The sequence below is a fragment of the Aotus nancymaae genome, unplaced genomic scaffold (assembly GCF_030222135.1).
Source record: "Aotus nancymaae isolate 86718 unplaced genomic scaffold, 86718_ANA_hifiasm-v0.15.2.pri h1tg000004l, whole genome shotgun sequence".
NCBI lineage: Eukaryota > Metazoa > Chordata > Mammalia > Primates > Aotidae > Aotus > Aotus nancymaae.
The window spans coordinates 56975814-56988553 of NW_026988415.1; the positions used below are offsets into that span (position 1 = coordinate 56975814).

Consider the following 12740-nt stretch of genomic DNA (forward strand, 5'->3'; position numbering starts at 1 on the left):
TGCCATGCCAAGAATAAATCATCTCGGGCCTATTAGGGAGCCAGGTCAAAAAGCTGAGAGAAACTTTGAAGACTAGAGTAGGAATCAGAGTTTGAGATGGTGAAGGCAGGGGGCAGAGTCATTTGGGAGAAGTGCTTGGTTCTGCTCAGTCCTGTGTTACAGGGAGAAGGCCTGTGTTGGATTCAATTCACCAGGGCCTACAAGCCCCTCTGTTACCCTGTATCATGGAGGGGCCAGTCTCACTTGGGAGTGGAGCCTGGCCCCATGCCCTGCAAGAGGAGGAGAAAAGCTTGTGTGGAATGAGTCAACAATAGATAATTGGATTGTAATCACCTCCCTGGCTTCTGAACACCACTGGGGGCGCTGAGTCTTGCTGTGGGCAATCAGCACTGCACAGTGGGAGGGCGTAGAGATTCAATAGCAAATCCCAGGTGGAGAGTCAACGGGGACAAGCAGCAGATGGCCAAATTTTCTTTCTATCTCTCCCGCACCTTTTTTCCTTACCCAAATAACTGACTGTCTGTTAGTTATTTACTAGCAGACCCAAGGTAGAGCCAAATATTTTGTGGAAGGCTAAAATGGATGGGTAAAAAGCTAGGGTTTTGGGGAGAACTCTTCCCTGAAATTCTGTGCATTGAAGGATGTGCTGGTGGAAAAAGAAAGTGTATCTAGGAGACAGACAACTGATGAATTGGGGCCCTTTGCTCTCCAAACCCTGTTGGTGACCAGAGCTGGGTTTAGCATACTTATGGGAGGCTTTCACCCTCTATCTTCCCCAGGAACCACTGTCCCAGGCAGCCCAAAGGTATCTATGGCCAGCAGACCCGGCCTGTGGGACACCCCAGCCAAGCAAAGGGAATATAATTCATTATTAGGAAAGGAGGCACCTTTCACCAAGAAAAGGAAGGGGAGTGGGGCCCTGGAGGCAGAGGACTGGGCAAAGTGGCAGGTGGCCAGCCTCACCCAGGCTGATGCAGTGCCCAGACATGCCAGCCAGTCAGCTCGCTTGAATTCCAAGGTCTGCAGGAAGCCTTGGACTTGGTCTTCCCGTCTGGTCGAGAGTTTGTGCAAGCGTGCCCTTCGGAGCTGGGTGTCCCCACTGGCTTGGAGTCCCTCTCGCAGCAGCTGCTCTGTCAGTGCAGCCTGGTCCCTCTCCAGCTGCTGCCTCTCTCGCTCCTCTGCATACATGTCTCAGGCCTTCTGAAGCATGCTATGGCCCATCTGGATGACCTCGAAGAAGTTCCAAAATGTGTATTCTGGCCACAGAACGTGTTGGAACACCAGGCAGGAGTAAGAGGTCTGCCATAGCAAGAAGTCACTCAGTGGCAATTCTCCAGAAGTCTGCATCAAGATGTCAGGATGAGGAGAGTGGTTGGTATAGAGGCACTTATCAAGCAGGGACTCATCAGAGATATCACTGGGATCCAAGAGGCCTTGCTCCACCCCCCCGACCGGCCATCTCTCTCACGGCATTGCTGATCTCATGACGTGATGTGTATCCAAAACAGACATTCAGGAAACACTTGTTGCAGATCTTCGTGGCCTGTACAGGTTGTGCAATCAGCTCCTGGAGATTCAAGGGTAACAAGCACAGACCGCTCAGGACCTGGATACACAACTCATGCTTCTTCAGTTTCTTGTTTTCTTCCATCAAGCAGCCGAACTTCTGCCAGGCCAGATCCATAAGCCCGTCTACCTTATTCTTGGAGCGTCTGAAGCTCTCAATGCTGAATGCGTAGACTGTAACCTCTAGGATGCCTGGGTTCAAACACCACCCCGGGGTCTCAGCTAGCTTATTGAAGCCCTGTGAGTGGCTTTCCTGCAGCTCTACCTGGCACGTCTTGGCATAGTGACGGTTCCCTTCCATTATTACGGCAATGTGTTCCGGCATTGGGCCTGGCTTTATGATGCTGGTACAGAACCACTCCCATAGTGACAGCTCTCGCTCTCCTTCCTTGATCCATGACATAGTTCTTTTCCAATCAGAAGATCACCCCAGAACAACCAAACACCAGCCAGGTAATCTCCGCTGCGCTGGGCGCATCCGCACTGCTTCAGTGGGCCGGCACTTCCTCACGATCTAGAATTTCAAATGTTAATGGATTTTCCAGTTTTGCTCTTTATACATAGTTTAAAAATTAGTGAAATATAGATTGAATTTCTTTTTTTAGTGTTTTTAAAAGAACAATTCCTATACAATGTGTAATAAATATGTTAGGGCATAGAAGTTAAAGACTACATTATCTGTTCCTAACTGGCTTGATGATCCCTAACAATGAATTTAGATAGCAAAAAATGTCTCAGGAATGTGTCTAACATAATATTACATCTTCTGTTTTGCCCGTTGCTTTGTTCTTAGATAAAGGTAGGGGTGATGTGATATTTCTATTGCTATCAGCTGTCTTGGAAAATATATTTAAATTCTAATTAGTGGTAAATGATATGAAAGATTCTTCATGTGGACAAAGTTTATCTGGGAATTTGCAGATAAACCCAACTATAAAAAGGTAAATTATTACATATTAGTTATTACTTAGTTATGTTAAATTAAAAATTGGTGGGCTTACAATATAATTGTTTTCCTCTGTAATACACAGTAACATAATACACTGAATTTGTTTTTTTTCTTTTTGTTGTTGTTGTTAACATCTAAATGACTTGAAAAGGCTTGGAGCACCAATCTTAGACTATATAATCCTAAAGAAAAGACTTATCTCAAATAAGTACTTCTCGTCTACTAAATCCCATTGAATGCGTATTTGCTCTGTTACTTAAAGGTTAAGCCTGACACGAAGGTACAGTGCACACTTCTGGGGATTAGCAGAATTAGAGAATTCTGAATCCTAATTCCATAGCTCCTAATTCCTAGTTAAGAAGTTTTGGACAAGCAGTAACCTATGCCCTTTATCTTAGTTGTTTCATTAGTAAAAAGAACAACATAATAAAGCCCAACCTGTTAGCTTTATATGAGGATTTCAAGATATAATATATTCAAACTTTGTATCATAGAACTTGATTATGGTTATATCTCAACCATATTAACTATTATCTGTGTACACCTTTATAACAATGTTTATGAGATCAGCAGATGAATGCTTAATCACTTCTATGGCAGCAGTTTTTCTTTTGCTACAGGAGGCTTCTTTTATATTCTATGATAATGGTCCTCCACCATGACTGTACATAGGAATCAAGTGAGAAGCTTAATCAAGTATAAGCCCCACACCTCTTCTTGAGAGATCCCGATTTAATTTGCCCGAGGATGAAGCAAGACTCCAGTAATTTTTTCAACTCTCCAGATAATAATAATGTGGCGCTAAGATTCAGAACCACTGCTCTAGGGAAACCAGAAGCCCCATATGTTACGAACCATCTGCTTATGAAAAGTATTGATCATGAGATTTCAAGTGCATTTTGTTGATGAAATGTACAATCTCAATTTCATACATATGGAATTATTAGAGCAGACTTTCAGTCACCGATTTAATATCAGTTTCACCTGCTTGCATTTAACTCTGAAAGCTCCATGGCTGGCTCTAATGTGTTCAGATATTGGAGCATTGATTGGATGGATGGAAGGGAAAGCTTGTACTAAGAACTGAGACAATTACTGAGCTTAGCAATAGCACAGTATGTCCAATATGTCTGAGACAAGGTATTATTTTTCAACTTATATTGCTATATGTATAACCCTCAAGAAGACACACACACACACACACACAGAGCACACATAGTAAGTTTTTCATGAGCTGCCACTTTATGTCATGCTGTCCCATAGGTTTTAGATAAGGTTACTCAAACATTTTTCTACATCTCAATGAAAAGCCTAGTGTTCTACCAAAAATCTTTGTGAATTCCTACTAATCTTACCCTCTCAGGGCCACTTCAGCTCTAACTTCTGGTCTCAAAATCTTAATCCCATTACATATCTTGGGGAAGAACCCATTACTTTGCCCTGAAGTTGACAGAAATGTGGAACTCATTCCTTCAATTTGAGAATCGAATTCTGTATTTTTTATTTAAAGAAACAAAATATAATTCTTAAATCTTTTTTTCAAAATAAAGAACAGTATCCAAAAATAAATCCAAAAACTGCTGACAACTTTAAAATAAAAGGTTGTTCCAACTTCTAACCATTAATCTCCTACATTTCTGAGGGTCCCAATATCAAGAAACCCTATTGGCATTCAAACCTCCATAGAACTTTTGTGGTCCTTTGAAAAGCATGGTCATTTCTCAGAAGGTGCCTCTCTTGGCTCAAGGAGGAGAAGACAGCATTTTCTGAGTTCTCCCATTAGGAATAAATTATACTGATGAATCTGCTATTCGATTTTTTTTCTATTTTAAATGAAAACATGATATAACCTTTTTCCATAATTAGATAAGAATTTTTTTTAAGCAGTAACTCTTTTTTTTTAACTTAACAGGATTTTTCAAATTCTAGAACAAGACTCAATCTCATTGTTGCAGCTCCTGTTATCACACTTAACTATCAAAACATATCTATCAGTGGTAATATGAATTCTAGTGGTGACAAACAAGTTACTTTTTTCCTTCAGTGTATCATATTTTGGTTACATATTGAGAGGAAATCTGCAAATCTTTAGTCTGCATACCACCACAAAGAAGATATCAGTGTAGAGTCAGTGTCCCTATGCAAACTAAAAATATGAAAGATAATTACTTAGTTAAGTATTAGATATATGCAAATAATGCTACATGCTGACTATACTGATTATTTAGAGACATAGAAACCTAAATAAAATGGTATTATCAGCATATAGCAGTTGTAATGATTTAACCATGAGGAAGTGCTTGACTACAACTATCTATGGTGAAAATATTATTAATTTTTACTATAATTTCTACAGAAGAATGTCCACAATTTGATTTTTCGAAATGATTTGGCTGATGATAGCTTATTGGATGAGCCTAAACCAGAGAATATCAGAATCCTCATTGTTCATAAACTTGGAGAAGACATTATTGTGTTACTATTATTCTGTTACTATCTTACCCACCAAGACCCACTATAATTGTAAACACACAGACATGTGAATTGTTCTTAGTCCATACTTGAAAGGACAAACCTCACTTGATTTTATCTTTACTTTCCTACATTCTAACCAAGAACTGTGAAATACAGTAGAAAACCTCAGTAACTTACATAATCTGTAATTATCAGCTCCCATTTTACAGCCCTCATGTACGATATTTCCTAAACTTATTCAAGTTTAAATGGCAAGAAGGGGATTGAGATGCTTTTTTATCTGCAAATCATTCATATGTCTCTTCTGTATTAAAATTCTGTCATTAAGAGGTTTTCAATTTCCAAATTTATTCATTTATTTGTAGTACCTATGCAGTTGTATACTGTAAAATGAATCTTTCATGAACCAATGGAGAAATTTCATTTTTTAAAAAAATTTCTTTTGTGAATATTTCTTTTTAGCTTTCAGCTTATAAATATTACATAAATGTTCTGTTTCTCTAGGTATTTCATGTTTTTAAATACAGTTAATATGATATTTTATTTGAATTTTTAAATGTTCATAATATATAAATGTACTATTAAAATATGAATATTGACATTGTTCTCTGTTAAATTATTAAATGTAACTTAATAGGTTAAATAACTTTTGAATCTTTATTTAATTTTCTACACACTTGATAATATTGTCTAACTATAAAGACAGTTTTGTTTCTTCCCTTAAAATGTTTCTTTTAAAATCGTTGTATAGGCTAATATCTTCAGTATGGTATTGAATATGACAGTGCACATAAACAACCCTGCCTCATATCCATTCTCATCAGGAAAGCATTTATTATTTTGCCAATAAATATGATGTTAAGTGTTTTGTGGAATGTTATCATCAAATATAGCAAGTTCCTGATAAGATTGTTGAGTTTTATCATGAAATGGTGTTTAATTTTGTCAGCTACATATCTATCGAGATTATTATATTATTTGTTAGATAAGTTGATGTCTTGGTTCATTCAGGCTGCTATAACAGAATACAATAGCCTGGGTGACTTATAAAAACAGAAATTTATTTCTCACAGTTCTGGAGCCTTGGAAGTCCAAGATCAAAATACCAAAAGATTCCATGTCTGGTAAGAGCCTACTTCTTAGTTTAGAGACTGAATTTTTAACATACAAATTTGGGGCAGACACAAACATTTAGTCTATAGCAGACAGGGAAAAAGAGACAGAGACAGAAATATAGAACTATCATATATAGTTCACCATATAATCAATTAAAATGATTTTCAAATGTTTAACTGGTGTTAACTTTGGGTGATAACTTTTACTTGGCTATGATGTGTATCCTTTTCCTATATTGCTGAATTTAAGTTGCTAGAGTTATATTTAAGATTTTTAGTCTTTTTCATGAGGCATATTAGATTATAGATATATTTTCTTCTGTTGTTTTTGAGTTGTTTTGGTATCAAAGTAATGCTGGCCTTATCAAATAACATGGAAAGGTTTTCTCCTATTCTTTGTCCTGGCAGCAGCAGATCAATAAATAAATGGCAAAGGTGAACAAAATTATAAAGTGACTAGCTCTAATAGACATATAAAATACTTCATCCAGCAACTTGAGGAATATACATTCTTCCTAAGTGCATGTGGAACATTCTCTAGGATAGACTATATGTTACACCATAAAATAAGTTTCAATTAATGTTAAAGTATGAATGTACAAAGAATATTCACCCTTCACAATGAAGTAGAATTATAAATTAATAAAAGAAATAAATTTGGAAAATTCACAAAGTTTTATGGGATTAAACAATATACTGTGAAACAAACAATGTTAAAAAAACAATGAGGAAATTATAAAATACTTTGAGGTTAATGAAAATAAAGAGAAAATGTGCTAAAATTTATGGAATGCAGGGCAAGCAATTCTTAGAGAGAAATATATATCTGCAAATGCCCTTATTTAAAAAGAAAGAACAATTTCAAATCAACAACCTAACTTTTCAGGTTGAAACACTGAAAAGAGTAAACTAAGCTTAAATAAAGCAGAATGTAAGAAATAATTAAATTAAGAATAGAAAAACAATTAAAAAATCAATAAATCAAAAGTTTGATCTTTGAAAAGATTAATAAAATTGATAAGAGATTTTCCTATATTGACAAAGACAGTAAGAGTTGACTCGAGTTAATAAAAGCATAAATCACAAAAGGGACATTACTGCCAACCTTAAAGAAATAAAAAGGATTTTAATTGAATACTATAAACAACAATGTATACAAATAAATTGAATGACTTAAATGAAATGGATAAATTGCAGAATGGCAGAAATATAAAATCGAGGTTACCTTCTGAAGGCTCTGAGGGGAGAAACTGTATCATTGCTCTCTCCAAGTTTCTGGTGGTTGACAGTAATCATGTCATTTCTTGCGTTGTAGATCCATCACTTCATTCTCTGCCTCCATCCTTACATTGTCTTCTTCTCATTGTTTCTTTCTCTGTGTCCTCTTCAGTTCTTATTAGAATACCAGTCATTGAATATAGGGCTACACTAAATTCAGTATGTTATCAGGTTGAGATGCTTAGCTAATTACATTTACAAAGACATTACTTAGAAATAAGGTGACATTCTGAGGTTGCAGGTGAATAAATTATCTTAGTTTTTATTGTCTGAAAAAGTTTTAGATCTGCGTTAATATTTGGAAAGATTTTCACTGGACACCAGATTGTAGGTTAATAATTTTTTTTCTTTCATGTCTTTAAAGATGGGCTATTGTATTCTGGATTTTGTAGTTTCCGACAAAAAGCCCGAGTTCATTCTTATATTTGTTCTTTTATGCCTTTTATATCTTTCCATTTTGCTTGCTTTTCAACTTTTAAGTATTTAAATATATTGTTTATAGGCTTTTAATTTTAATTTTACCCTTGACCCCATCCTACAAATGTCAGGCATGGGTCTACTTCATCAAATTATTGGACGGAGACCAAAAGTTTTGTACTAGATTCATCTTTTTAGTTTTGTATTTTATTCAGTAAAATGCAAATAATTAGAATGAATAAGTTTTAAGTTCATTTTCATCTCTGTGATGATAAATATGTGAGAGCAGGAGAGTTTGGGGAGAACAGGTAGTAACTATAAAATTCTGGGACACCTGTAGAAAATTATCATGAAAAGGAAGGAAGGCAATAATGACAAAATCATTTTTAGCCTGATGTATGATAATTGGACAAATTCATTCATTCCATGTATTTGCTTATTTCACTGATATTTTTAATATATGTACTAACGTAAAGCAGGAATAACAAGGCATGATTGAAATGAATGAATAAAGCCAAACCTTTACTATCCCCAAATATCGTTTCTAAGGCCAATTATACAATAAACCTCTAAGCATAAAATACTATTATGGTTTAGCTTTCAATTAAAATGGGGATACTTACAAAATGACCAAGATTGATTTATATTCACATGGGGTGTGTGCTTATTTGTAAGCAGTACTGATCTATGTGTAAAAAAAAAATGCCTGGTTATATTTCTATAATATTTTTAAATAATCAAGAGACCAATAACAGACTTAAAGAGAGACAAATCAAGAATGAACTGCAATTCACAAATGCCACAAAGAGAGTAAAATACCTAGCAATACAACTGACAAAGGATGTAAAGGACCTCTTCGAGGAGAACTACAAACCACTGCTCCAGGAAATAAGAGAGGACAGAAACAGATGTAGAAACATTCCATGCTCATGGTTAGGAAGAATCAATATCGTGAAAATGGCCATACTGCCCAAAGTAATTTACAGATTCAATGCTATCCCCATCAAGCTACCAATGACCTTCTTCACAGAACTGGAGAAAACCACCTTAAACTTAATATGGAACCTAAAGAGAGCCTGCATAGCCAAGACAATTGTAAGCAAAAAGAACAAAGCCAGAGGCATCACGCTACCTGATTTCAAACTATATTACAAGGCTACAGTAATCAAAACAGCATGGTACTGGTACAAAAACAGAGATATAGACCAATGGAACAGAACAGAGGTCTTGGAGGCAATGCCACATATCTACAATCATCTGATCTTTGACAAACCTGACAAAAACAAGCAATGGGGAAAGGATTCCCTGTTTAATAACTGGTATTGGGAAAACTGGCTACCAGTGTGCAGAAAGCAGAAACTGGACCCCTTCCTGATACCTTACACTAAAATTAACTACAGATGGATTAAAGACTTAAACATAAACCCTAATACCATAAAAACCCTAGAAGAAAACCTAGGCAAAACCATTCAGGACATAGGGATAGGCAAGGACTTCATGACTAAAAAACACCAAAAGCATTGGCAACAAAAGCCAAAATAGACAAATGGGATCTAATTAAACTCCAGAGCTTCTGTACAGCAAAAGAAACAATCATTAGAGTGAACTGGCAACCAACAGAATGGGAAAAAATTTTTGCAATCTACCCATCAGACAAAGGGCTAATATCCAGAATCTACAAAGAACTGAAACAGATTTACAAGAAAAAAGCAAACAAACCCATCCAAAAGTGGGCAAAGGATATGAACAGACACTTTTCAAAAGAAGACATATATGAGGCCAACAAACATATGAAAATATGCTCATCATCACTGATTATTAGAGAAATGCAAATCAAAACCACATTGAGATACCACCTCAAGCCAGTTAGAATGGCGATCATTTAAAAATCTGGAGACAACAGATGCTGGAGAGGATGTGGAAAAATAGGAACACTTTTATACCGTTGGTGGGAGTGTAAACTAGTTCAGCCATTGTGGAAGACAGTGTGGCACTTCCTCAAGGACCTAGAAATAGAAATTCTATTTGACCCAGAAATCCCATTACTCGATATATACCCAAAGGATTATAAATCATTCTATTATGAAGACACATGCACACATATGTTCATAGCGGCACTGTTTACAATAGCAAAGACCTGGAACCAACCCAAATGCCCACCGACAATAGACTGGACAAGGAAAATGTGGCACATATACACCATGGAACACTATGCAGCCACAAAAAAAATGATGAGTTTGTGTCCTTTGTAGGGACTTGGATGAATCTGGAAACCATCATTCTCAGCAAACTGACACAAGAACAGAAAATCAAACACTGCTTGTTCTCACTCATAGGTGGGTGTTGAACAATGAGAGCACATGGACACAGGGAGGGGAGCATCACATACTGGGGTCTGTTGGGGGGAGATAGGGGAGGGACAGTGTGGGGGTGGGGAGGTCAGGGAGGGATAACATGGGGAGAAATGCCAGATGTAGGTGACGGGGTGGGTGGAGGCAGCAAACCACATTGCCATGTGTGTACCTATGCCACAATCCTGCATGATCTGCACATGTACCTGAGAACTAAAGTACAATTAAGAAAGAAAAATTTTGAATTTGAAATAAATAAATAAAAGAGTTTTTTTTCTGTTGTATTTTTATTCATTTTACTTATTTTTTCCCCTTATTTTACTATGAATGATATGGTAGGCAAGTTTGTCCTTTTCTTGATCTCAAGAGATAATCTTTCAAAATCTCATCAACATATTACCTACTATTTTGTTTGTAGTAGTGCTTTACTGGGCTAAGAGAGCTTTCTTCCATTTCTTGTTCCCTTAAAGTCATATATCAGAAATGAGTGTTTCCTTTTATCTAATATTTTTGCATGTGTTGAGATATGTTTTTTTTTTTTTTTTTTGCTGTGGTTGTTGATAATGTAGCACAGCATTCTTTTTTAAAATGTTAGACATCTTCATTATTTCTGAAAAAAAAATTCTATTTATCATGATGCATGACCCAATTTATATATAACAAGATTATGTAGGTATTAGAGGAGTTAAAATTTAATTTAGAATTTTGGCAACAATTTGAGTAAAAAACTGTGATTTTCCTACTTTGTTATATTCTAGTTGGGTTTTGTTTTCAAACTTGTTTTGACTTCATAAAAATAGTTGATAAGTTTATCCTAAATTTTTTAGAATATTTATTTAAGATTGACATTATTTGTTTTTTAATATTTGGAAGAATTCTCTGAGTTCATTCTAGTATATTTTGTTTATTGAAATATTTTCATAGTTAATTCCATTTCTTTTGGGGCATATGATTCTTCACATCATTTTTTTCTTGTATTAGCTATTGGAAGTTTTCTCTTGCACGTTGTAGACTTTGTGAAATTATTCAAACTTAATGCTGTAGAACTTTAAATTATTTGAGCTTTGATAGGAATATGACTTAGTGGCCTGAGTCATGTAGCATGCAGTTACAATTTCTGCTTCTCTGATTATACATTAATTCCTTTCTTTATTCTTGTACCGTAGATGATTAGGAAAAGCCAGGACTAGATAGATCCACTTCAAGTCTATTACTTCTCTTTCTGGAATGTTAAAGCAATCTTCCTTAGATTGCACCAAACTGTAATCAATCAAATTTCTGTAACATATGTATTAGACTCTTATGGATATTATTGCAACCCTGTTAAATTCTTCTATGTCTGCGTGTATATGTAAAACCTTAACTTCCTCACTGACCCCATTTATTTGGATTCTGTGTTACCTGAGTTTTCATCCTCAAATCCTCAAGCTTTGCGCTCAAATAAACTCTATACTTTATATACATATAATGTATAAAGTTTATATATATATATATAAAAATGAGGCATGAGTACAGATTTCTTACATGTATATATTGCAAAAGAGTGAAGCTTTTAGTGTACGCATCATCCAAATAGTGAACGCTGCATGCAACAGATACTTTTTCAACCCTCACCCACCTCTCATGCTCCCACCTTTGTAGACTCCAATGTCTATTTTTCTATTTCATATGTCCATGTGTACAAATTGTTTGGCTCCCTCTTATAAGTGAGAACATGCTGTGTTTAATTTTCTTTTTCTGGGTATTTCACTTAGGATTATGCTCTCCAGTTCCATCCATGTTGCTGCGAAAGACATGATTTCATTTTTTTTAAGGGCTGAGTAGTATTCCATGGTGTAGAACACATTTTCTTTTTCCAACTTTCCACCAATGGGCACTTAGGTTGATTTTATATCTTTGCTATTGTGAATAGCACTGCAATAAACATAAGAGTGCAGGTGTCTTTTGATAATAATGATTTATTTCTCTTTGGGTATAACCTCAGAACTGAAATTGCTGAATCAAATCATAGTTGTATTTTTATTTTAAGAAATCTCCATACTGTTTTCCATTAAGGTTATACTAATTTACCTTCCCACTAACAATGTATAAATATTCCCTCTTCTCTAAACCTTGCCAACATTTGTTGTTTGTGTACGTTTTAATTATAGCCATCTGAGTGGTATGAGATTGTATCTTATTATGATTTTAATGTGCATTTCCTCAAGTCTTGTGCTCGAATAAACTCTTTACATAATCTTATTTTCTGAATCTAATTACATGTTTGACAACTTCAACTACATTTTTATGTTTATTCACATAAATGTGTGAACAAACAAGTTTATAGTATCTTTTTAATATATTTTTTTCTGTGTCTGTTGGATGTGTCGTGAGGTATATACATTTATTTATTCTCCATCAATGTTGCTCAAAGTTTGCCAGTTTTATCCTCCTTAAAAAAAAGCAGAGGCTTTGTTGGTCATTTTATGTTTTAGGTTTTTAAAAAATTTTGTTTCTTGAGTTTTTAGACTTCAGGTGCAGACACCATTTTCTTTTCATTAATGCCTTTTCAGAAAGTCTCATGTTCAATTACTATTCCTTCCATAATTC

General features: G+C 35.4%; 1 pseudogene; it reads right to left on the bottom strand.

The window, feature by feature from the left end:
* Positions 1 to 759: 759 nt before the first annotated feature.
* Positions 760 to 1969, bottom strand: LOC105725601 (dehydrodolichyl diphosphate synthase complex subunit DHDDS-like; annotated as a pseudogene).
* Positions 1970 to 12740: the final 10771 nt, after the last annotated feature.